We start from the raw sequence: 26,772 nt of genomic DNA, 5'->3' as shown, positions 1-26,772 counted from the left end.
ACAAAACCCATGATGACCCTCTAATTTCTATGTGCATGCCCCTTGGGCCCCTCTCTTGTGGAGTTTCCATCCATTTTGGGATAACATAATCAATTGTTCCTAGGCATCCTGAAATTCATAAATGCATGCTGGAGTAGGGAGAATACCAATGCTGTGTCCCTTAAAATAGGAAAGGGAGATTTTGATACTCCTCAGTTTAAACAAGACAAAGAAAGAAGGCAAAAAAGCTAACTGTGTTAAGTCTGTAAGGTCACACAGAACTGAGTGTTCTTTAAATGTACTTTAAGAGTCATTCAAGTTCAAGCTTCCTGCATCAGGTTTTTAAATTAGCGTTACTTTGGTTTAAGAGTACAATCCAAAATGCTCTGATATCTGTGGGAGACTTTCCACTGACTCAGTACTGGACAGACTATTTAGTTTCCTATAGACAAATAAGACAATAAATCTCATGTGCCAAAATTAATAAAAATAATGATGAGGACTCCCTTTAAAAAAAAAAAAGAAAAAACCTAGAAAAATAAATATAAAAAAGAAAAAGGAAAAAGGAAAAAAATAAAGTATCTTATCAAAGAGTAAAATCTTTTCAAAATAATGCTTTTTGGACATACAGATGTACAAGTAAATACACTGGAGTTGTTTGAGGATGAGAAGCAAAACAAATACAGTGAACAAAATCTCTTTGATGCAGTCACACAGCTTTCCTATCCTTCTGCATACTGAATTGTAACAAAAAGCAAGACTAATACTGAAAAGGCTTCTAATGCATTTCAAAGCCTATGTCAAATCTCTGTGCTTTTCCTGAACTGAATCAAGTAACTGTCTATCTAAAATACTAGAAATATTTGTAATTCTATATTTATTGCATCTTGTGGATAACGCTACGGAAGCATTCATATTTTCACCATCCAGACAGAACAAAGTCCCTTCTATCACCCAGCCTACTGCAACTCTGTAATACTCGTGACTGTGAGCAGCCCATTAGAAAAATATAATGCTGATTTTTTATACAAGTTGCATTAAGTGCATCACCTCTACAAAAATCCCCAACCAGTATCCCTCTCTGATGAATTTACTTAGATGCGAAGCATTCTGGCCTGCCACGACTGTAAATCAGAAAATCACTACCATGTCTTTTTCTAAACTACTCAAGTGTCACCGCCTGCCCCCCCTGCCAGCACTAAAATTGACAGACTCAATGGTGCTGCTTCTTGTTTTCTAGCACTCTATATCAATTGGGTCCAGTGTCTTTTTTTATTTTGGAAATTATCTAAGACAAGGAAAAATAAAGACAATAAAGAAAACAAGGCCCCTTTTAAATAATTCATTTTATTTTTTTTCCCAGTTTGGCATTCTAAAAATATTTGTCTGCAGTTACAAAAGCACGTGATCTCTTTTGTTATTAAAATTGAAGACGCATTCTTCTTCTGAAAATGCCCATTTACATTGACAAAAGAATTTCAGGAGCCAAATGAATGCTACTGTAAACATATCTGTAAGCAGGTATCTGAATAAATGGGCAACATGCAGAGCGTACATCAGATTTAAAAGGTTATAAAATATCAGTCAGCGATGCAGACATAATTAATCTGGGGCTATAGAATATTATGACCTAATTAATATTTAATAAAGTTATTATAATAATTTTATTTTTCCTTAGGTCATCTTCCTTCCCCTTTGCAAAATTTTCTATCAGCATCCAAAGCAATTTACTCTCAATTTAATCTATTCGCGTATTAACAAGTTTGAGAAGAGCCAGTCACTATGAAATTTCAGAGAGACTGGACAGGAGCTAAGCGTTTTCCTCAGCAGGTAACAGCAAGACATGACAACTAAAGTAAATATAAAGTTGTACATATACGTATGTATGCTACCTGAAATCTATGGACTCCTTCAAAAAAAAAAAAAAACCATCACCACCAAAAAAACAAAAACAAAAACAAAAAAAACAAAAACAAACCTGCCCTAATTTAAATAAAGAATGCAGAAGGTAATGCATCAACTATGTACCTAGTAGGCAAGCAACACTCACTTTTTTATTCACACAAAACTCATCTGTTGTTCTCAGTGAGAAGAAGCTCTTTGGAAGCTCACTGCTCCCCTGCTCTCTCCTCTTTTTATAAGAAGATTAAAAAAAAATCATGATCAGTGCTTCTATTTGCATCTCGGAGTACTGCTGCTGACATTAGTTACAAGAGTTTTGAAGAAGTTTTGTGGAAGATCCAGAAAAACGTTGCAATAGTCAAGTCTTTACTGCAAACTATTACGTATATAGACTTGATTCAAATCCCATTTAAAGTAAATGAAAAAAACCCCACTGCTCAGATGGTCAGAGGCTTCTGGATCAGACCTTTTGTTTCTAGAGGTATGGCACAGCACATTTCAAATGCGTGCAGGAAAGAAGAGCATGCAATCACTGAACAACTGCTAACACTAATTTTCTTTTAAAACAAGGCTATTTTTACAAAGGGCAACTCTCAAAATGATGAGAGCTTACATCTGATGGTATATATTTTTTTAAAGGGCTGTAAAGTGGCTGATTCTGGGCATTTTATTCTGCATATATGCCTACAAAACATGCACGATAAACAGAATTACATCTGATTTTGAAGACCCCAGTGCAGTATTGTCGTGCTTCATGAAAACACGACAATACTAGGATCACTAGGAGATTTAAAAACATTCCATGTAAGTGCAGGGATAGCTGTGGAAAAATTTTTGCAGCATTCTTCTGAAAAAAATCACAAAGTGGTTTGCTTGCTAGTGTTAAGTCAAAGGCAAGATTCAGCAGTGACTTCCACGAAATATACAGACATAACACATTAATGAATATCTGGATAGAGAGGGATGGATCTAGAAACCCACCATACTTAACCACATTCTCTCTGTTGCGGCCCGGGCACAGAGTTAAATGCACAACAAGTGCAGATTTACACAGTCAGTACAGTTTACAGCAGTATAAACTAAGGACTTGCAGAAGTGCACATGCGCTTGAAAAAATCTGCCCCGCCATTTTATATCTACTGGGATCACTCTCCTCGTGAACGCCTATTGTGCTGGCTACAGCCATTTCAACTTTTTGTCTTCTGGTTGCAATCATAAGTCTAGCTAGCTGCATGCATGCTGAATACATGAATATGTATCCTTGCAAAAACCAAATGCATTGTGCGACAACACGTGCTATGTGAACACACACATGGCTGTGAAGAAACATGCTTTACAGTATGTCTTAAGAAACAAAGACATGCAATCATCATATTCCTACATTTACTGTATTTTCAATCCGGTAGAGGCCATATAAATCAAAATTAAATCTGCATCACAGAATTGCTTTGTTATAGATGCAAGTCCCCCCACCACCACCACCATCACCACCGCGGGGGGAGAAGGAGGGAGTGCTGATTACCTGCACCTGTTTCAAGCTGAGAGCAACTGATGCAGTTAGCAGGCAAAATGCCTAATTAGTGCGCATTTCCATGTTCTGGAAGGAAGGCATCGCGACGACAGGCCTGCCTGCACTGCAGCACCATGTGAGGAGGCCACAAGCCAGAGGCAGGTGAAGGCCCCAGTCTGCCAGGAGCACACCTCGTGTGGAGCTGGGCCTGGTCACAGGGAGCCCACCTGCCTGCAAGCGGCTGCCAGAATGCTTCGGGGATGTGAATTATACACGCAACCCCCCAAAACACTCCAAGAGAAACCTGGATGCAACAAGGCCTTCCTCCCATTCCTCCTTTGTATTTCTCCTTCATAGTTACAAAGCGACTGTGAACACTTGGCAGATGTGGGGAAAAGGCAGTACTGTACCAATGCACCCATACAAAACAGAAGCCAGCCTGCCTAGCTTCGATGAAAGCAACAACTCAGGGCTGCACCTACATCTGAAAGCGTGAACTCCTGTTCCATTCTCTTCCCCTTTCTCCACTCCACCTCCTTCTTTTCCGCTCCCATTCGCCCACAATAAAACCTCCCTTAGCCTGATCCAAACCCTGCAGTCCTCACCCGGGCAAAACTCCAATTTATTTCAAGAAGTTTAGCCTGGATAAGAATGCCACACATCCAATTTAGCATCTCCACACATCACAATCCATCTACGTGTAAAACACCGTGGGCTGTGCTCACTCCACGCACGCTGCCCTCTCCTCTCCACGTAGCAGAGCTCTGTGCAGCCCTGCATTGCGTTCACGGGCCTAGCAGACATCTCTCCTGCACTCCCTGCCCTAGCACCACCTGGTGAAAGCCAAGGTTTCACTCAGGAGAGCCGGGAGCCTAAGAACATGACCTTCATTTACCAGAAACCCCTTACATCCCTTTCTGGAAGAAAAAAATTCACTCAGAGTAAGGAGTGGGGGAGAAAGACAGTCTGGAGCAAAACCAGCTTCCTCTTCTAACAGATCATCTTAGATTATTTTCACTATGTTCCACTAAATTATTATCTGAAAATATGCTAAAAATTCATCTAGTCAATTATGAAAAAAAAATATTTTCATGAGGAAAAGTATTGCCTATGCTTTCAATTTTTCATTCCGTACACCAAGTATTTTTGAGGAAACTATTTGGCAGTTCAACACAAAATGCTTTCAAATGTAAATGCTTTAGCTCACGTGCATAATTCCTGAAGGCATTCATTTGAGGAGCGGAACATTTCTATCAGCAATTATATTTCATGTTCTAGACTAAAATAATTTTGAATTTAAAGCCCAATCTAATCAACAGATTTTAATCCTTCTTCTCCAACTAGCACGCACGTGATCTTTATGCACTGCTACGTCCACATTCAGCGCAGTTGAAGAAACCCTCACCGTGAAACAAACCAGCAGTAAGTCAGTTCTGCCTCTTTACTTCCACAGCGATCATTTCTAGCAAGCCACCACAGAATAATGAACTCACAAACCAGAAGCAATTTTATATTCCTTTAAGTGCTACTATTCAGCAACAAGACAGCCCCAGCAAGTGGTACAACCTAAGAGAAAAATCCTCTTTAGATAAACAGCATCACTGGGGGCAATATAATAGAGTGCTCTGAAATTCCACAGAGAAGATTGTTTAGGAGTTTGCAATTTTAAAACAACTACTACAAGATCAAAATATTAGTTAATATTTTATCTGCACTGCCCTGGGCAGCTACTACAAGCCTCTGAAAAGTACTTGAAAGAAATTAATTGTGGCTGAGCTATCACTGAGCCATACGTTCCTAAATTCCTTTCTTAATCTGCACAGTTCACCAAAACATTCCCTGCTTACTTTGAGTTTGATCAGCCAATAAATACTACTTTACTGCTTAAAGTTACGAGTTATTTTTTCAGTTTACTTTACCATAAAACAGCTCAAATGCTGTGTCAATAAGGAGATGGTTTTGATACAATACTGACAATGGCCTGAATTTAAAACTAGTGCTGTGGAATCCACTGGGTATTTTCCAGTTATTTTGCAAAGGAAAAAAAAAAAAAAAGAAAAGAATTGGGATTTCCTTTCTTGTATCCATGAATTTAAGTAAATAAATCAAATTAAATGAAAATATTCAAATATTTTACATGAGCATCCAGGTTTCTTCAGCGTAGAAGAAAGCATTTTGTTCTAGAAATACATATGGAAAGACTAGGTATCATGAAGAGGCTCCTTAAAATATATTAATTTCCAGATACTTTAGCTTGCATGTGCACTTGGCTATATAAAGCACAGAAAGTGTTATAGGTTAGGCAATTTCAGAGTAATTATAAATCTGTAACCCTCTGCCAAATAATGCCTACCACAGAACATCTATAACTGCATGCTACTTAAATTTAGCTATAAATGGCATTAGTCTAATATTTAAGTAATATACTTAAGTAAATTTCTTCATCAGCACCCAAAGAGCAAGTGAAAGAGCGGGACCGAGCGCGAGCACGTACCTGCACACGTATGTAGGAGATAAAATAGAAAATACACTTATGGCACTTACGGACCTTTGCAGGCTATCAAAAAAATCATTGTAAGAAGAGATGATACAAATGGCAATTATAAAGCAATCCTGAACAATCCCAGCTACTAGAAAAATTAAATATGAACCCTGGAAATACTTATGTCCAAATCCACGTCGCTAAAAGAATCGGGACGCATAACTAATGCGATACAATTACTGAAAATTATCTCACAGTTACCTCAAAAATATGAGTTCAGGACGGGTATGGTGGTGCCCAGGCGTACAAATGGCACAAAACCCCATGGACTCGCTCCCAGGCGCATCGTGACTGCTCTGCACGCCGATGTCTAATAACGCCTGGGACACGCCGAAATATTAAATAGATATAAAAACTCGCACCGCCCAACTTTGTCAGTTTCTTTTCTTGAGCTTCTTTCTGTTTAAGAAATAAGGGAGGGGATTGCCATTGAAGCCAGCAGCTATTCTGCAATCAATGAAGGCGAGACTGGCACAAGTCCTGGAAGATTTGCATTCAGAAATAAAAGCTGTGATCGACCTTTGTCTGCTAAGAAAACGAAGCCCGCTGCTTCTCGCCAGCCTGGCGAAGGGAGGGGCCGCCTCGCTGGGCAGGGAGAGTCCAACCTAAAACCCGCCGGCGGTGGCAAGTATCGCCGCACCGCGTCCCTCGCGGCCAGCCCTGCGGGAGGGGGAGAGAGAGAGAGAGGGAGGGAAGCGGGCTTCGACCTCGCCACGCTGCCGGCGGCCCCGCCGAGGCGCGATGCCCGCGCACTTTCTTTCCCCAAGTTGCGGTCCCCGCTCGGCGGGGCTCGGCTTACCCCTAAGCGGGCTGCAGACCGACCTCGGGCGGCGGCGTCTCCGCCTCGCGGCTCGGCGGCCGCGGGAAGGGCGGGCGGGCAGGCGGGCGGCGAGCCGGCGGCCCCGCAAGTGCACGCAGGCCTGCGAGGAGGGAAGGCGGTCCTTACCTAGCGGGCGGCTGGCGGCTCCTCCGCACTCTCCCCCTGCCACAGCTGCTGCCAGCTCCCAGCGACAACAATGGGAGGCTGCGAGGGGTGGCATGGAGGGGAAGGGAAGGGAGAGGGGAGGGAGAGAGAAGGGGAGGAGAAAGAGAGAAGCATGTTAAGCTTGTCTGGTAGTTAACAAGTCTTGAATGAAGAATGTTAGCAAACAGACAAACAGCATGTCTGATGCATGCTAATAGTCCCGGCTTCACCGCTGACACTATGAATAATTCAGTAAGAGGAGGGTGGGAAAAAAAAAAAAAAAAAAAAAAAAAAAAAGGCGCCCCCTCCACCCTCCCTTCACGCTTTCCAACGTCTGAAGAGAAGACGGGGGAATAAAAAGTATGCCACAACTTTCTCCTTCCGCCCTGCAGCTCGGGAATACCCGGCGAAGAGGCCGGCGAAGCAGCGCGCTCCCGCCAGGGCTCCTCCCGAGGCTCTCGGCTCCTATTTTTTGCCGGCTATTAATTTCCCCCACTCCCTCTTTACAGCCTATTCCACTCCTTTTGTCTGGGAGCTGGCACCTGTCCCAGAGGCAGCGTTTTGCTGCACATCCCTCTCCCCTCCGCCGCGGGGAGCAGACGGGCCCCCCGCTCTCCGCACACCCCCGTGTCGGCCATCGCGGGGGGCTCGGGAGGGGGCAGGTATCGGGGGGGGGGGGCAGGGGGGGAAAGGGGGAGCGGAGCCCCGCTCCGTGCGGCACGGACACCTACGGCCGCCGAAACAGAGCTGTGGCACAGAGGCTGGCAGAGCGACCGGCCGTTCCGTGAGCTGCGCGGTGTGCCGGTGCTGGGTGGGCGGGGGGGGATGTGACAAATAAAAGCCCTCGTTCTCACAGCATACAAACTAGCGAAGCCCGATTCATCGCTCGGCCAAAGAAATCAATTCCCCTTAACCGAGGAAAAAAAGAGAGAGAGGAGAGGGAGAGAGAGAGAGAAAAGGATCAGCGGAGGGGAAAATACTCGGAGTTTTAACCTCAATGCAACGAGATACAGTACGGCAAGCGCAGGAGAGACGGAAAATTAATCCGTTCTTCAGCAGTGAAAGGAGGATTAAATAAAGAGAGAGAGAGACACGAAGAGGGGAAAAAGCAGCGGCGCCTATGCACGGCATTTTAAAAAGTTCTGCTCTGGCAAAGGCCGTCTGAAGGGGAGGCCCTTGCAGCAGGAATGCGAGCGGCGGCAGCAGCCTCGTTCCAGAGTCCGGCCTCCCCCTCGCAGCGACTGCAGCCGAGAGGCGGAGGAGGCCGCGCTGGCGCGGCGCAGGGCCGGGGCTGGCGATAGGAGGGCGGCACGGCGCGGCACTGCCGAACGGCCGCGCGCGGCGCACCGCAGCGAGGGCCCGGGACCGCGCGGGCCGCGGAGGACGGAGCAGCCGTGAGGAGAGACGGCGGGGCCGGCTAATGGAGCTTTTAATTGGGGGCGGGAGGGGGGGAGTGGGAGGGAAAGGAAAGGAAAGGAAGGTCCTACGGAAATATCTTCCGGGATTAGAACAAGGAGCGCCGGACTCCGTCTTGATGCGGCCCTGTAGGAAAGCGCTGCGGAGACCGCGAAAAAGCTGCTCGGAAGACTGACGGCGCTGAAAACGGGGATTGGGGAAAAAAGAAAAAAAAAAAGTAAATGGTGTGTGTGTGACAAAAAAAGCTGGGTGATTCTGTTTTCTCATGCCCTCGCTCCTCCACCAGCTGCACAGTCAAGCGCAGGCTGCTTGGCCCTTATAACTATCTTGGCACGGAGTCAAAAGCTGATAAGCATTTGGGCGAGACAGCTCAACTGCTGTGCTGGAAGAAAAACAGCTGCCATGATTTCTGTTTGATTGAGAGCGCTTACACACACGCACAAAAAACACATCGGGCTGCAGAGACGGGCCACGAATGCCTGAGGATTCAGCTTCAGAAGAGCAACGCGCGTTTCCTTAAAAAAAAAAAAAAAAAAAGTTTTATACAGTTTTGCCTCCGTTCCTCCTCCCCTTTTTAAAGAAAATGTACTGCGTAGACTCGCTCCTCTCCTTCCCATCCCCCTCCATAACCTCAAGCAAACTCGAGGAATTGTGCCAAAAGTCCCGTTGCTAGTTACCGAGTGCGTTTTTTTTTAAACGTCCCTTTGATACTTCTTCCCCTTGTGCTTGCCGTGGAATATGCAAGTATGATAATCTTTCCATTACTTAGGAAAAGTAATTAAAAATGAAAAGAGCTTCTAGCAAACCTTCCTTTTTCTACTTTTTTTTTTTTCTCTGAAGGGGCAGAAGAAGGGAGGCGAGAGAGAGAAGAATATTTTTTCTCTTTGCAGAGTCCAACATTTGGCTTTTTCCATTTGCGGCAGATCACTGTAACGCTATTGTAAAACAACTTCCTGCCCCTTTTGGCTCTGGTTCCAGAAGCTGCTAGGCTAAGTTCATAGCGCAAACTTTTTTCCCCCTTGCCGAAGAAGAAAGGCAAAAAAAAAAATTCCTGCAAATTATTTTCCTCCTTCTCCGGCTAATGGACTCACAAGGTGAATTCATTGCAGCTCTGTAAGAATGTCACAAGAGACAGCGCTATCCCAGCTGGATAATTCATGAGCTGAAAGGTGGGGGCATTATAACTATACGTCTGTCTGTGTCTCTGTGCGTCTGTGCATTTTAATTCTGTAACTTTGAGTGGCGAGTCTTAATACAGGTGGATAACGAGCTAAGCTGCTTCATCTGCTGTACTAATTTGTGTATCTATCATAGCGCAGATCACTGATTTAGCACATACACCCTCCTGCTTTCCCATTGCTCTCGGATTCCGAGGTGACCTGCTAAACCCTCCCTCCCTTTCTCTAGATGCTGGGTCTGATGAAAATGCCCACCGAGGACTGCTAAACCCTCCCTGCTAGGAATGAGATGGAGCAGTCTGTGATGCGAGCCAAAAGGGAGAAAAGAAGGCCTCCACAACTTGCTCTCTCACGATCTCCCTCTCCCTCTGTTTCTCTCATAGCAACAGCATTTCTTGGTACGCCTGCTTTGGCATACATCAGCATTTCTACCCGTCCAAGTGTCCTTTTGCGTCACATCTCGCCATTTCACTCAACCAATGAGATCTCCTGGTTGCAGTAAAAATATATATACTTTTTCTTTTATTGGTATATTCGAATTTTTTTAAGTGCTTTCCTAATAAGAAACGTTGTCGAGCATTCCGTTTGCCCTTTGTAAAAAAAAAAAAAAAAAAAAAAAAAAAGGACTGCAGGATTCAACCTTGTGAAGTCTTCTTTGTGGAAAATACGTTACCATCAGAAAAAAGGGAAAAAGGGATTACATGGCTACTCAAGGGAAGTTGCAGTAGTTGTCCCCCTGATTTAATATTTATTTTGCTTATGCTATCATTGCTCCCCCAATGTACTTTTAGAGCAGCTGGACAGTTTCAACTAACTGGAAAAGTCAATACCACGCTGTTTCTAACACTTCTAAAAATATTCCTGAGGAGAAACGATACTGATGTCTTATTCCTCTAAATATTGATAATGAGATGATAGAAAAAGTGAGATGGAAAAACAGAAGTTGTGTGATCCTATTCCTTGCAACTTGCAGATCCTCACCCCCTTCCCTCCCCCCCCCCCCCCTCCCCTTAGTGGCTGCTCTCAAACCTACTACTTTCAAATGCAAGGTCCTGTAAAAAATTGCAGAGGTCTTCACAGCCACAGAGGTTTTTTTTTTTTTTAAGATGCATTTCCCTCTTACATGAACTCACTGACTTCTAAAAATACGGTATTTAAGTGATCTGCTGTGGTAATGACAGTGACAGACTTACAGTAGGCTTGTAACGCAGCCATCCCAGGAGCTGCGTGCACTCTGCCTGATACAATTGCTAAAAGCAAGAATTACAAAGAACAGGGTATCCTGCATTTAGCAGGACATGCTTTCCCCCTATATATTAGAAAGTATATTAAAACCCATCTCATTGTTTTCAGACATGACACTCCAGACAGAACACAGTAAATGTGATTACATCTGCTCTATTAAAATGCACAATATTAGCTAAGTCTAGAAAGCACAGAGTGGCATGTGGGTCTCAGAACGGCTGGCTGAGCCACATCTTGAACGTACTGCAGTGACATATTTAGGGAACCTCTGCTGCACATTTTTATCCGGCCTCAAATCTCACGAAAATGCTCACCACTGGCATTCTGAGGAGAATAAACAGTTCCTTTGTAAGCCAGATACATGTTTTATGGTCTACCCTTACCAGTTTCTATTTTTTTTTTAATACTGTGAAACCACAAAATGTTTTTAATATTTATTTTTAGGGAATTACAGTAAAAACATACTAGAGGTTATCAGGATGTATCTGACAAGATATTTAAACAGCAACTTTCCCACAAAGTTTTATGTTGGTAAAATCATACCTAGGAATTCTGAACTCTTCTTCTAATAACTTTTGTGTCTGCTGTGTATGGGCTGTAGATGTGTATTCATAAATCCTGAGTGCTTAGAAAGTAAAAGCCAGCATAACTTCTGGAGTACAGAAAACAACCGATAGCCGTGGAATCCCGCTAAAAACTCTTTATCATTTTTGTTTTGAAATAATGATGTCTGTGATAGTATTTATTTTTAACAGACATGCACAGATGAGAAATGTTAAGAGATCGTAAGTGATGGTGCATTCAACGACTTTTGATGCCAATGTAATATAAAAGACAGACCACTGTTTTAAGAAAGGATCAGGCTCACATGTATGAATAGCTTAGCTGGCAGTGTTTTACTTGCATTTAATGGGATCTCCCAATGACTTTTTGCCCTTTCTCCGAGACACTATTTTCAGCTCCTTATTTATTATTGTATTTTTAACATAAAAATACAGATCTCCTTGTCTGTCACTCTTTATACCTACCCCTTTCTTTCTCACTTTTTATTCATAAAAATGCAAAGACAGCTGAGTTCCATCTCTGCTTCTGTCTCGTAACTGGGATAACTGCTGCACTTTGATGGTTAAAAGTGCATCTCATTTACACAACTGCGGCTCACACTCGCTCACTGTATATTATCTTTCTTCAAGGAGATGCACAAATACATCGTATCTGTCACCATAGCTGTAAAATAGGATGGCAAGTCATCTAACCGAAGATTACTGCTGTACTAAAAAATAAGGATTCAGGAAAGCAATTAAGGGAAGCCTAACTCACATGCTTCCCTTAAGAGAAATGGAATTCAAAAAAAGGAAGCAGAGGAATTATTTTAACACTCATTATCCCTGAATAATTTGAAATTATGTAAATTCTAAAATAGCCATAGTTTTGAACTGAAGTTTGTTTGTCTATTACATAATTTTATAACACTTTTCTCTCCCCTTATCACAAGTTCTGTCTATTGGAAACTCACTGACGCATACTTCTCTACTGCACTAATTTGTTTTCTTTCATTTGAACTTGGAGTGCTGTCACATCTACGTTTTATGCAGTACGGACCTCAAAACATTTCTATACAGATTTGTGATTTTTTTCTCTCTAAATAATATAGATCATTTTCATTATTGGAATGTTTCTAACCTAACAAACTCCAGAAATGTTTAGTAAAATATGATCAGGTACATGTTTTTTAGAAAAATAATCCAATCAAATTTATTAAACTTTTAAGATAAAGATGCCCATAAGAGTAAAAATTCATATTTCTGAATTTTTACTTTTCATATCAATAAAATAATCCCAGTATATGTTATATAAAGCATCACCAGGAATACCTATACTTTTTTTTAAAGCATCTTTTAAAAAATAAAAATAGAAGCAAAGCAGTTTGCCCATTGTTTCCTGATGGGATTGAAGGTGCTCTGTGGGATTATAGCTGATGTACGCATCGTAGAAGCGTACTTCATTGAATAACTCACATTAATTCCAGAGGATCAGTGGCATATTAACCTAGAGGGAAAAAAACATTCAAGATACCAAATACAGACAATTTTGATGCAAGTGATTCTGAAATGTAAAGGCACAGCTGAGCAAGGATGCATTTCCAGCATCCAACATAATGAAGCATTTTGCAAAAATGTTTCCTTCAGTACACTGTATATTAACGATAATGTTTTACAGCAAACTTGGCATTAAACTGGTACCAACACAAAGGAAACTCTGGCAGTAGGACAAGCTTTTTGTTTTTTAATATTTTTTTTCTCCCAGAGGAAGGAAGTATCAAACAGTGCATGACATTAGCAGTTTTTTAAAGGGTGTTACCAACACAATTTTGTTTATCATGCAACTTTTTTTTTTTAAACTATATAAAACTGTATACTTGAAACTGATGATATTAATAATTTCCTTGTGTACCATTCTTCTATACCTACTGCTGAAAATTTACATCTCAAACAACAAATCAAAATCCAAGATTTTATTCACTGGCTTCTACTTATTTATCATAAATGTGCTATAAAGTTCCTGGAGGCTAATTTAACTGCAGTATATACTTGTGAAGGAGATGCAGGCTGGAAGCTAGGCAGCGGCAAAGTCACGTCAGATAAGGAGAAATCTCCTCAGCTGTAAAACATTGCAATTTTGTTTTACTGACAGTGCAACTAAAATTTAAACCACGTCCAGTTTATCCATAGTACTTGATGCTCTGACAGGCTGCAGTCCATTCCTCACGCTGAGCTCAGACAATGCAGCTCCACGCTGCAGATTACCATCTCCTATGATTTTGGGAGCCCACATCATACTGGCCCCCCCAGTTCCCCAGCTCCGCTGCCTCCAGCTGCCTGCAGCCCCATAGGTGTGGGTGCCTCCCAGCCCGGTCCCGATCCTCTTGCTGCTGCCCAGGGGCTCACAGCCCCAGCATCGCCTCGCGACAGCAGGCAGCCAGCCCAGGTCACAAATGGCCACCACACTGCTAATTCCAGCAGAAAAAAAAAAAAAACAACCAGCTTTTTCCTCTAGCTACACTCAGAGGAAAAAGAGATGGCACTTATCCCAGGAGATGCCATATTTCACGTGCAGTGCTTAACCTTAGAAACATTAAAAGGACTTACCATCCGCTATTCCTGCACCTTCAGCAGTGACTGACAACTCCAGTTCTCAAAGTTCAAGTGCTCTGCTCCAGCACTACTTTTCTTCTGATTTCACTAGGAACGCTGAGTTACAACAAGCTATTGGATTTTAAAACACACCCCTGTTTATTTAAATGGGCAGGTCTGCTTAAAATTGCATGCCCTGAAGAAATAGCTACTAGGGGAGAAAGGGGGGGAGTGAGAGAATTAAAATACAAATACATAGAAAAAAGAAAGTAAATATCACCTTGTAAAAAAATTACAAAAATGTTGATTTTTAGAGAATATTAAGCTGCAAAAAATAAGCAGATAGACATACTGAAATCTGCAACGAAAACCTGAAATTTCTTAAGTCCACAAAACAAGGCATTAAAATACCATGATATTGCAAATTACTCACAGGCTTTTCAACTAGGCAAGAGTTGCTGAGTGACCAAGTTTTGTATTAAGAGGCTCTGTTTTTTATCTGTTTTACAACGGAGTGCTACAGAGTAAATTGTGGTGGGAACAAAAAGGAGAACATACCACAGAAATTGCTCTGTTTTTTTTTTTTGTTTTTTTTTTTTTTTGCAGTGAAATGTTAGTAAGGTGACAAATTCACACACAGTGGAAGAAAATAAAAAGGGTTGTCCATTGTGATGACACATTCGTAGCAGAGTTGCAATTATTTAGTATACTTGAAGATATTTAACCCAAATTGTTCGCAGATAGTGAATTCATAGGTACTTTATCCGTCTATGAGCTGAATATTAGTATCCTATCTATTGTACATAGCCAACTTCAGTTTTACAGTTCAATCAAATATTTCTCTTTAACCTTTTAAAAATAAAATATATAATGAATCACGTGCATCTAAGATTCATCTGTCTAGCTTGGCTATCTGAAGTCTCAGAGTGTAACAGTGTGTTGGCATTTAAATCCCATTTCTTAAAAAAAAAAAACAAAACAGCAAAACCCTCTTAACATGAACAATATTGACTCATAATTATTATCATAAAAAAGAATATCAGTGGTATAATAACTCTATTAATGTATTTATCTGTACAGATAATAGAGGCTTTATGTTATTTATATTAATTGCAAGTATAGATTACAGTTGAGAGAAAATAACACCACATTTAATTCAGTACTTTATAGAATTTGTATTCCATGAACTGTCTTCCTGGGAATCATTTCTCCCCCATGTCATGTTATACTTACCAAAATTGTCACACTTGTATTCATTACCAGGCTTCCTACATTTTGAAAGGATGTCTAAATTTACATATTCGGCTTTAACGGTATTCTGCTATTTTTCAGCTTTAGTAAACAAAATGTCACACATACATGTGATTCTGTATTTCCTTTGTCTAGAAATTTTTATTCCCATACACAGATACAGTTAAGCATTCTGCTTATACATATATACACACACACACATTTCATATTTGACAAAAATGACAGAATGCACAACAAGGATTTTAGAAAACGTGAATGGATTTCTATCCCACTCTCAAAGACACCCTGTGGACAATGCACTGTATTATGAAACATGCACTGGGGAAGTCTAAGCGAACTCCACCACCAGCAGCTGCAGCAGTGCAGTTTTGGCTGTGGAGTTCACAGGCAGTTGGAACAGCAAGGCCTCGGTTCAGAACGGCACCTCTGAATCAAACCATTTATGATTGTACAGAAAGAAGAGACTTTTACATTATATTACCTTGGCCTTGGATATAATGCAAAGTATTTTTTTAAAAAGAGTTTATTATCTTGGTACTGAAAGCAAAAAATCTTTCTTTGTAATTTCTTACTTTTCTACTTCTTTAAAGATGAATCAGCATCCATACTGACTAAATATATGCCACAATTTAATACTAATTGTTTTAATGAGACTTATTGCAGCATAACAAAGCTAAAACATTCCTAAAAGCAAAATATTCACTGGGGTTTTTCTATGCTACCTACACAAAAAGTACAATGTGAATGATAATGCTAGCACCTAAAAAAAAAAAAAAAAAAAAAAAAAATTAAAAATAATGAAAAAACACTTCCAGATATTCTTAGTGAACTATTTTTTAAGTTGTTTAAAAACACTTCCTTTTCAGAATACTGAAAGTTCCCAGGGGATATCGGTGACGAATCCATGGAAATTTCAACTTCCAAACTTAACCATTTTTTGCCAGGGCATTTTACTAGAGATTTTAGATGGATGATAAAAGCAATGAAATTTTACAAGGTCAACTCTTAAGTTGACTCTCAGCGTATCATCAACATTATATTGCATGCAAATGCCATGCAAAGAGTTTTTCTTGGTTTAGTCTGCTTTGGATATATCTGAGTAAAAACTGAGTAAAAAAATTCAAGGGCACTTACAGTGCTGCTTCTAGTGCAACGAGGAACTTAATAAGAAAATCATGGAGGGAGAAAAAAAAAGACAATGACACCTTTTGTTTCCTGGCAACAAGACAGAGAGATTCTCCCTGACTCAATTAGAAATACATCTGCTTTTCAAAAACTTTTAAGCCAAATACCAAAACTGGAAAGCCTAAATTGCTTCCATCATTTAGCAGTAAGAAAAAGAAACAAATTTCCTCTTCCCCCAACAATTATATTAAAGAAATGACATATACTTCAGTTCTTCAGCATGTATGTGCACACACACGGGTGCTGTAACATGGCAGACCATACATATCAAATGTATGTCTATGTACAGTCCAGTAGACGTGAATACTGTGAGAGCAAGACCATACATTAATATTTGGCTTACGTAAAATTGCACAATATAAATCACATTAATAACTCAGCCTAAGATTACTAATAAAGGGTTACATTTGAATAACAGGAAAATCTTGGAAGATACTGTTTAGGACATTTTTTTCTAGTTATACAAATAAACATGGCATTTAGAGAATGTTATAAAATATCTAACTATACAAAAAATTTGGTACTACATCAACAGTAATTTTCTCCCTTCAACATTATCGTAACAACTCATCACTACGTTCAGCAAACACGTACAACTAACTAACTGCTCTGTAACTACCTGAATTTAAGACCTCGTTCCCTTAATAGACCTGCAACAATTAGGGAAACGGTCATAAAGATCGGGTATTTCATCCAATAAAGCACAGCACGCACAAACCAAAATTCTGTTCCAGCGCTCAGTTGGCAGTGCTAGGAGTTTTCAGCACAGAAGGGAAAGCAAACAGATACTTGAGATTCATTGTGGGGATTTGTAAAACACAATTTTGCTTTAATACAGTACTTGCACACATGCTCAGATAGCAAATGGCTATGCCATACGAACAGAGGAAGATTTTTACTGGAATATCAAATTTACAGTATGAGCATTCACCTTTTACTGGCCAGCAAGTGGCCAAAACCTTAATCAGGCTGAGAAATGTAATCCACTGGAAAAGATCATTTTGTGCTGGAACTACTGTTTTATTCGAGCTTTTGTCTTTGCGTTTCCCTAGCAGAGAACGCCATTTTGAGGCTGTTGTACATTTCTGTGTCCAGTGTGGATAATGCCTGAGGAAAGCATAAGAACGATATTCTCATACTGCAGAAAAAGGTAACAATGCAGTGCCACAAGTATTCAAAGGAAAGTGGTAGGAGAGACCTCACCTGAAGTCAACATGGGCAAACATGCATTTACTTCAAATGGCTGCTGCTGAGTTGCAGTGGCCCTAAACCATTTATCTGTCAGTCTGGTATTTAGATAAAAGTTAAATTAATAATAATAAAAAAAAAAGAATAGGTTCAGGAATGTCCAGCATGCATATGAAACCTGACCAAAACCATGCTCTACAGGATAGCTTTGTAACTTGTCATTTCTTCTCTCCAAAGGATCAGGAAGATCTGCTCGTATAATAGAAATGGCTTAATATTCAAGGCATATGTGTAATGGTTGCTTAACTGGGAGGAAATGCTTTTCCATATTAATGGTTCTTACTTCGTCTTCACTTCAGGGGTCACATTTGGAAACAATTCTGATAAAGCAAGTTAAGAAAAAGTAATGCAGAAGTTCACATCTCTAATTTCCTAATTTCAGTAAAATCTTCATCCAGGAAATAAGAAAGCTCTTGAAAAGACTAAACCAGTGTTTAGCTTTATCAAGTATACTAACTGGAAAAATCACTGACAGAAACAGTTATGCTGAGGACTCAGGTTCACACAGTAAAATAGACTATGCCCTGCTTACTCTTTTCACGCAGACTTTGCCAGGAATAAAGCTCTTTTTAAACAGTTTTGTTGTTGTTTTAAATAAGATGATTAAATAAGCAGCAAGAAAGGGGGGGAGAATGTCTTTGCTACACGTATCTTGAGAGTTTTTACTCAGATATATCCAAAGCAGAAAATCTCATAAGGGCTCCACTCTGTAAGAAGCTTTCAGAAGTGGCACTTTTACTACCGTATTATTATATTGTATGTTGTAGAAAAAATAGCTTTCCTTTCATACAAGCACACAGTATATTTTTAGAAGATTCCAACATTTTTCTGACGAAAAAGTATTTTAAAATTTGAATAGTAGCCTAAAGTTTCCTTCATTTTCATTTTACTTTAAGCAGCTATCCACATTTTAAAACTGTCCTAAAAACCTTCAGCTCCAGAGCAAGTGTAACCCTGTCAATGCTTTAAAGCAAAGCAAAACAAAAACTCAAAAAGCAATCCCAGAAGAAAAATAAATGCCTTCATACTCTCTTTAGTATTTTAAATCCTGCAGGTAACTAAAAAGCAACACCAGTACTGAAGAACACATGGTGTAGTGAATGGACCTTGTATTTTCATTACTATATGTACTAATTTTAACTAATGAACATACGTGAAGAATATACACATGCTAACCTGACATTCCCATCTTTATTGGATAGCAGATACAGTAAGCATAGCTTTCCCCTCTGTCTTCTATTAAAATGTAAAGCAAGTAGTCTCGGCGAATTTCAAGTAACGAATAAAGGAAACAGAAGGGTCTGTTTCAGTATTGCTACATTCAGTGTCTCTGCTACTGACGTACTAACTTTGTGCCCTTCTTGCTTGGCTCAGCTTTAAATGCAAGTTTTCATTAAAATAGAATGACATTTGAGTTGCTTGGCCACGTTTTAAAATGTTATTTTATTAACATTTTAATAATAAATAATTATTTTTCTATATTACAGAATACATTTTAAAATCTACAAGTAGACAACTGGAAATGTTTGTTTGAATAGCACAACTGCAAATAAAATAAGGCAAAGATGTTAACTTTTAAGTTATAATGTCTGGAATGCCAAGTAAACAAATTAAAATGAAGAGAGAGAGACAGAAAGAGAAAACACTGCTGTCTCACACAAAAGACAATTAGAGTACCCTGTATTGAGTAAATCCATATTACAGCATAATCTGAAGCAGCCTAAAAGGAGTAGCAAGAAGCACGCATGTGGACACTGCAGCAAATGGTATTAGCAGTGTTGTTCCCTAAGCCATAAGGAAAAACCCCTCTGAAATCTGTCACACCACAATGGTAGTCCTTCAGGGATTTATGGAGGCATAAAAAGTAGAGGAAAAAAAAAAAATCAGTCTAAGAGCTAACACCTACTATAATGCACATTTTTACCTTGATGCCATGTTTAGATCCATTTATGTTCAGTCTTATGAGCCTCAAAGTTTAGTACCGTAGTAGTACTTATTGCTGTCAGTTCCCCCATACACATACACCCCACCTGTGCTCACCACTTACCCTGCTGGGTTTTACACTACTTGTCTGTCACCAGCAATTACAGGCTTTTTTTTTTTTTTAATAGAAGGAGGGCTGGTGGAAAAGAAGTATTTTGACTCAAGATATGTTTGCAGTTCAAGTAATTTCTTTATGATCTATCATTTTATTTCACAGATTTTACTACTGAACAAATAAAAGCATATAGAAATGAAAAATAATAAACATTTTTCACTGAAAGGTGATGGTTTTCCATTGTGAATTTTCCAAATAATTTATCTCAGATATAATGTTTATGAATATTCACTGGTCATAACAAATAAAAATTAGATGCACCACATTCTGCCACCGATTATTTTTAAAGCCAAAAACAAGAACTCCACCCAACAAACCAGCTTGTTTGTTTTTAACATAGAATTAATTATAAATGAGAAATTCCCAGTTCAGTCTGGCTTTGGACCACTCAGTTACCGTATCTGGCTTCACGTTTGCTACGTGTGTGTATTTATGTGATGCAATGCTGGGAAAATGCAGTGAAAAAGGTGATGAGCACAATCTGATGAGACACAGCACCACGTTTCCTTACGAGCTGAATATCAGTGCTTGTCAATTGTAATACTCTGAGACGCAGCTATGATCTTGGAAGCCCAAGCTCAACGCTGCAATCGCTACAGCATTTTTCTTTTAAAAGAGAGAAATCCTGCAATTTTCTCTCACCTACTGCTTCTTCCCTTGGAAAAGTCCAGTAAGAGTTGGGGAGGGATTTAAAAAAAAAAAAAAGAGAGAGAAAAAAAAAAAGAAAAATTAGAGTAAAGACAGCACGCAGCACGATCAAGTTCCCGGTGGTGGCAGGCCCAAGCAGCAAGCTCTCCTCAGTGAGGTCCGGGCGCAGCGACCACCAGCAAGCAGGGAGCTGAGGCCTTCCCTCCGGTATGCTGCCATTCTCCGCCAGCACGCGCCGAAATTAGTTCTCCATTTTGTGGTGGCCCTTGGAGAGCAATTCCCATTGAGCGGGGAACAAAGGCCGCGACCCCGGGGTCAGAGTGTAATGCAGGAAGCATGACCTCCCCTTTGTTCACAACAGCACTGTTTACTCTGCCTAAGTAAAGATCACCAATACATTAACTAAAGAGGATTAAAAAGGTCATATCCCCAGGGATGGAGCTCATGCAAGTGGCAACTCTCTTCAGTCACTAAATCATTCCACTTTTTCTTTTTTTCCTTCCACTTCTTCAAACATAGAGACACCTTCAGCCGCCCAGGCTCAATGGCATGTTATTTCCCGAGCAAAAATACATACAAAATTAATGTAGCCTTCCTTCCAAAACCAGGCTAATTGCTGCACAGTTAGTGAATTGTTTTCAAGCTATCAAAACATTTTGTGTGAAAACTACCACCTCAGCACGCTTTGTTTTCAACGTCTCTGAGAAAGTTCTAAGCTGATTTATAAAATTGTTTGGGTCTAAAAACAGTTTAAAAACTGTGATCTTTTGTAGCTATCATAAACATAAACCTTAAAATATTTCTGCAAATGTGCAGAAAAAAAGTACCTGGTGCTGGAGAACATGATGGCCAGCTCCAGGATTATTCACTAGTGAAAAAGAAACAGACAAAAATAAAGGAAAAATGTGCTGCCTATTAGAAATCACACATGCCACTATCTAGGCTTAATCAGGTTAAATAAGCACTTACTTTTGCTCTTGAGCTTTCTGTTAGCAACTCGTTTACAATATCCTGGGACGACATTATTAATATGAGATTTATCAACAGAAGCAAGGCTTCACGTGTAGGCTTCCTTATCTGTGGCAATACTGCTTACCAGGATGTGTTACCACCAGTTACTCAGCCAGGATGGGAGCAAAAGAGCACGTGAGTTGAGCGGCCTAGATAAAATATTTTCCCCTCTACCATCAGGCAGGTACACTTGAAGAAGCTAAGCATTGCTAGGAGCTCCAGAAGAAAATATGACTAAGGCCAGGCAGGGGTGCCATGCTGACCAAAGTCTTTGGAGCAGGGAACTTAGTACCGCAGACAGACTCCTCAGGGGCTAAGTGCAGTTGAAAATGAGCACTAGATTACTCACATCAGCAGGCTTTCTAAGGAGGCCCAGGAGTGCCAGGCTCCAAAAAAAGGTTCTAAACCAGCAGGGTACAAGAGTTGTCTAGATTAACTATTTGAGATAGGAGGAAGGGTGCCTTCCAGTTCTTAAATACTTAGTGCAAAATAACACATTTTGAATCCATAACAGTGCATATAGTTTTCTAGTATCCAGCAACAGGAATTAACACTTGAAGTGTCTCATTCCAGATGAAGCAATCTGGGGTCTCATTATACCCAGACAGCATGCCCCTTTCTCTCTCTTCTGCTAGCCATGCATCCTCAAGCAATATGCAGGATGAGAAAGGTTCTTGCACTTCTCCCTCCTCAGGACATCTGAGAAGTGACTTTTCCTGTTTGCAAGCTTCTTCATAGCAGGAACCACGAATTTCAATTTGTTTTATATGGATATAAAGAGAGAAACGAAATCAAGAATTCAAAAGAAATAAAATTATATTTGCTTTACTGTATTTTCTGTTTATGAAAAGAATCGCTTCCTTCACTCACCCTCACTGTTCCTTGTTCCTGCTGTTTCTGGTGTTTTCTCACCCCAATAGGAAGGGAGGGAAAGAGACTATCATCAGGAAAACTGAAAGGAAAAAGCCTCTGTAGAATGCATGTGCCACCATGAAGCATGAGGCTTAGCCCAGAGGGCACACAACATAAAAGAGACTTCCAGACCACGCACTGGCATCAAGATGGGTGACATGCCAACTGCAGGTGGGTGAACGACTGGCACTGAGTACAACTCCCTACATTTCTGATCTCTCCACTTCTTTGCTAGAATGTCTGTATCGAATCACGCAGTTTCCAGTGACTACTATTCCCCAAAATCTAAAAGAAAAATATCGAGCTTTTTAATGCACCAAGGGTCAAAGAAAGAACACTGAAGTTGGAAAGCCCTGACAGACAACTGAGTTTAAAAAAAAAATCCATTTCCTTAGTAAAACAAGCTCCTAGGAAAAAACAAAAATCTACAACAGGTATTTAAAATAACCTACTGGGAAATCCAGTAACATATTGTCTCGTTGCATGTTTATCAGATCTTCCCATTGACTTAAGTGGGAACACTCTGCTTTTACGCATGACAGATTATGCAGGCATAGCATGTTGGTTCAAAATAAAGGGAGACAGTCTCTAAACACAGAAGAAATACGTGGGTAAGGGCAAACTGGGTACTCAGAAAAACTTTATATATGTCGAGGCAAAGAGGTGTCTTTTTTCAAAAACAAAAAGCACTGAACTGAAATTAATAGAATGAAGAATATACTTACAGAGTAGCATTTGAAACAGATTAGAAGCAAAAGGACTGAACTAAAGAATCAAAGACATAAGGACAATTTATTGACATACGTTAGATGCAAGAAAACTGCACAACAATTGCCTGGTAGGTTTGAAATAATACTGGGGAAAAAAGGGAGTGAATGAAAGGGAAGAAAAACTGCAAAAAAAGATAATGGCTGATTTTGTGATCTTTAGTCACAAAAAAGAGTGAACTCAACTTTTTTGTATATATGGCCATATGCTATATTAACATTTCTTGATAGCTGGGTTCCTCATGAGAGCTATATTAAGAAAAAACAAACAAAGATCTCTACAATACTAACCCTCCTGAAGAAATGCAAGACTATACAACTCCCTCTCACCCTGCAAGTCCTTCATTCTCCAGTTCTTTTTCCTTCACAGCAACCAACAGCAATATCTAAATCCAAAATGTGAAGCAAAACCAGACTACAAGAAGATATGGAATAAAGTGTTCCTTTTCTGGAACAGGAAAACAGTTGGAGGAAATGTGACTCTGTGACACAAGGTTCTTATACATATCAATTTTTCTGGGTGAACAATACTGTCCACTTCCACTCTTCTCCCAATGGCCAGAAATCCAGACAGATCCAGAGGCAGCCTTTAGCTTAAAAAGAACAACTTCTTTCTAGGCCTAGAGCAGGTGGAAACCATTGAGAAAGGTTTGACCTAACAAAGTGATTAAATTGCATTTTTGGAACCCTCCAGATTACATCTCGTTAATCTCTTCTTCTGCAAGTAAAGGGTGAGAGAGCAGCAGATAAAATAGAAAGTGCAGAAATAACTGGATAAACTACAAGACAGGACAGGCTGCTTAAGGTTGAAATCAGTGTTTCCAACCAAAAAAAAAAAAAGAAAAAGCATTCTCCTATCTGGAATGAAAGAGTAGTACTCCTTAAATAGCCACAGAAATAATTCACATTACATGCCAATGAATTCTAGCATTTAATAAAATGGTTGGAAGGCTATTTGAAAAGATGTTAACCTGAATGTCTAAGAAGAGGTTACAGAATTGAGGAAAAAAACAACACAGCTAACATAATGAAAAATATATTGGAGTGGCCCTGCAGATGCAATTATTATTTACTTGGCCATTCAAAAGGGCTTTGATAATGTCTCAAAGATCATAAAGAAAACAAAGTAATCGTGACTGAAATTTAGACTAATGATTAAAAATGAGCTAAGTAGCCCAAAGCAAGATGCAAGAATAAAAAAGACACTTAAGAAGAAAAAGGTTAGCAGTAATTGCATGCAGAAGTTACACTTGCATCAGCTTCTAACATTATTTAGTAGCATCGAAAAATAAACTGTAAAACAAAGTGGCAAAATTGACACTTGAAGTGTATTTGGGTTACTGAAGAACTTTAACAAAGTTAAACAACTATGAAACAACATGATAAATACTTTTTGGTAATTATTTAATAAGTTTCACTGCAAAGGAAAAAAGATCTGGGTGCCGTCACAACAATTCAAAAGCACTGTCAAGAAAAAAGAAAACAATTTTAACAGTGCATGCAAAAAAGCACAGAAACTATGCTTCTAGTGTGTACCTGACAGAGAAATACCTTCAAAAGAATGCTGTCTGCAGTTCTTTTTACATTACTTCATTAAAACTACAGAACATGAGTGTAAGGGCAGTGACTAAAGTGATCTGGCTCTTGAGACGACTGCCATGTGACATGACAAAGTGATGATGTTATCAAGCACATGAGCAACAGGAAACACGACAGAGATGCACACTTTGAAAGTCAGAGCTGAACTTTTTTACCTACAGTGTTGAACAGGAGACCATGCAGTAAAATTAAATGAGCAGCATTAAAACTATGGGAATATATTATCTCACTAACTGTAGGCTAAGCATGTGAAAATCAGTGCCACAGTTCTTCATTAAGGGACATCAGTGAGACTATGAAAGAATACTGTTCTATGTACAGCCTATAAAAACATAATGTTAAATAGGATTGTTTGCTGGAAATATCCTTGCACAAATCTGTAAGCCATTGGCCAAGGTATCTGGCTGGCCCATTTTCTGAAAAGGAGAGGATATTCCAGAAGGATCAAACGCTGGTTGTTTTTGCCCTGCGTTTTCTTACCAACCAACCCTTTGTAAAAATGGTCTGAGTAGACTTAGCATTAATTAGACTGCAGATCTAATCCAGTACAGTAATTTCTACATATAAATGTTTGCTATGGTTAAAAACAATGATCCCCAAAGCCTCTTCCCACCTCCGCCTCCCCCCAAGAAAAAAAAAAAGGTACAGTGTAGTAAAAATGAAACACTTTACCCTCTAAGTTAGCTTCTATGCCTGGTGCAACACTATCAATGCATTTCTCAAACTTCACAAAAATACTTCCTACCTGCTTTTCCTCTCGCTCTAAATAATTAGGAAGAACTTATAAGATTCTGCTTCACAATACAAACGTGTTTCCTTATTTTATTATCTTTTTTCCCCATCCACACATCATTATTTGTAAAACCCATTTAATAATTCTAAGAGATTCCAAGATGTGTGTCAGATGCTGGGATATTGCCACTTGTGTGGTGGTTTGCTACACTTAGCCTTCAGTCTTGTGGCTAACAATTCACCCAAAATGTGATAATACCTCACCACAACCCACACCCTGCTGCTCTTCAAAGGAGAACAAGGATGCATAATTACGAGATGATGAGCTCAAATATAAGACAGGAGATGAGGGAACAGATTCTGTAACCACACCTGTGAGTGGTTAAACTACTGAAGAAGTTTCTGCAGCTCCACTTTCACTCACAGCATCAACAAAAGCCACGCATTTTCAAAATACTAGAATAACATTTACTACAGTGGAGGAATAAATGCAGTGATAATACCTTGCCCCTGCAGAAGAAAAGAGGTTTAACATCTATTAAGAATGTACATAAGCATTATTAACAAATACACCTCATAGTCAGTGTAAGCAAGATATACACACTTTCACTAGAAATACTGTCAAGATCTCATTCCTCAAGAATTTTTACTTTAAAATAATCTAAGGTTCATTCCAACCTTTTGTGATCACGTAGTTTCACTGATAACATAAAGAACTACAGAAGAAAAGATCTATGTGTATCCATGTCAGTTCTGTGGCTGACGCTGAAGCATTCTGCACAGAAATTAAGAACTGGTTACAGATACACTTTAGAGTCTACAAGATCTGTCCTGTGGTGGATATTCTCAATAAAGAAAACATCAAAGCACTTTCCTTACTAGACTAAAAATGTTGCAACTAGTTTTTGTGGGTTTTGTCATGATTAGAGAGTCAAGAAATCTGGGGCAAAAGAAGACACAATTAAAGACGCCATCAAACTCAACGACTGTGAGAACTGACCACCCTTTCAAAATATGCATTAATATGAGATTAATGAGTAAGGATTTAAAAATAACAGGATTACATGCTTACGTGATTTCTCATTATTAAAAAATTAAAAAAAAAACAACTCTTTTACCTCTTCCTTCTGTGAGGTTGAAGGATCACAACCCCAAAGCCAGTCCCTGCCTGCACAGCCAAATTCTCTAAGCAGCAGCCACACCCTCCTCTTCCTCATTTTTTTCCACTGACCACGAAATGCATTCTAAGCCAGGCACTGAAAAAAAAAATTAAAAAAGATCATAAGTACATTTTTAATGGACACCATATACCACATGACTGATTTAATTAAGCAGATTAGAAACAAATAAGTATATTTACACAAATATATTTTTATTTTCTGTTTCATTTCAAACAAATTTGGTAGGCCTGATTTGGCTCTATTCAAATCACAAGAAATGTCATTAAGAAC

General features: G+C 39.7%; 1 long non-coding RNA gene across 16 annotated transcripts in view; it reads right to left on the bottom strand.

Annotated features, from left to right (window-relative positions):
• The window catches only part of LOC116231459 (uncharacterized), a 142,379-nt gene that overhangs the window by 108,068 nt on the left and 7,539 nt on the right, over window positions 1–26,772 (bottom strand). For 9 of the 16 annotated variants that reach the window (XR_016469665.1, XR_016469673.1, XR_016469670.1 and 6 more), the window contains one exon: window positions 26,440–26,577. This is a non-coding gene — a long non-coding RNA (uncharacterized LOC116231459). Of the gene's footprint in view, window positions 1–6,134; window positions 6,333–6,452; window positions 6,593–6,732; window positions 7,561–26,439; window positions 26,578–26,772 lie in introns of those variants that run through there. The other 7 variants (XR_016469682.1, XR_016469676.1, XR_016469683.1 and 4 more) reach the window with 5 other exon arrangements.

Source organism: Phasianus colchicus, chromosome 1, assembly GCF_987193195.1.
Source record: "Phasianus colchicus chromosome 1, bPhaCol1.hap1.1, whole genome shotgun sequence".
Lineage (NCBI taxonomy): Eukaryota > Metazoa > Chordata > Aves > Galliformes > Phasianidae > Phasianus > Phasianus colchicus.
Note: the sequence above shows the minus strand (reverse complement) of the source record. Positions and strands in the feature narration are given on the sequence as shown.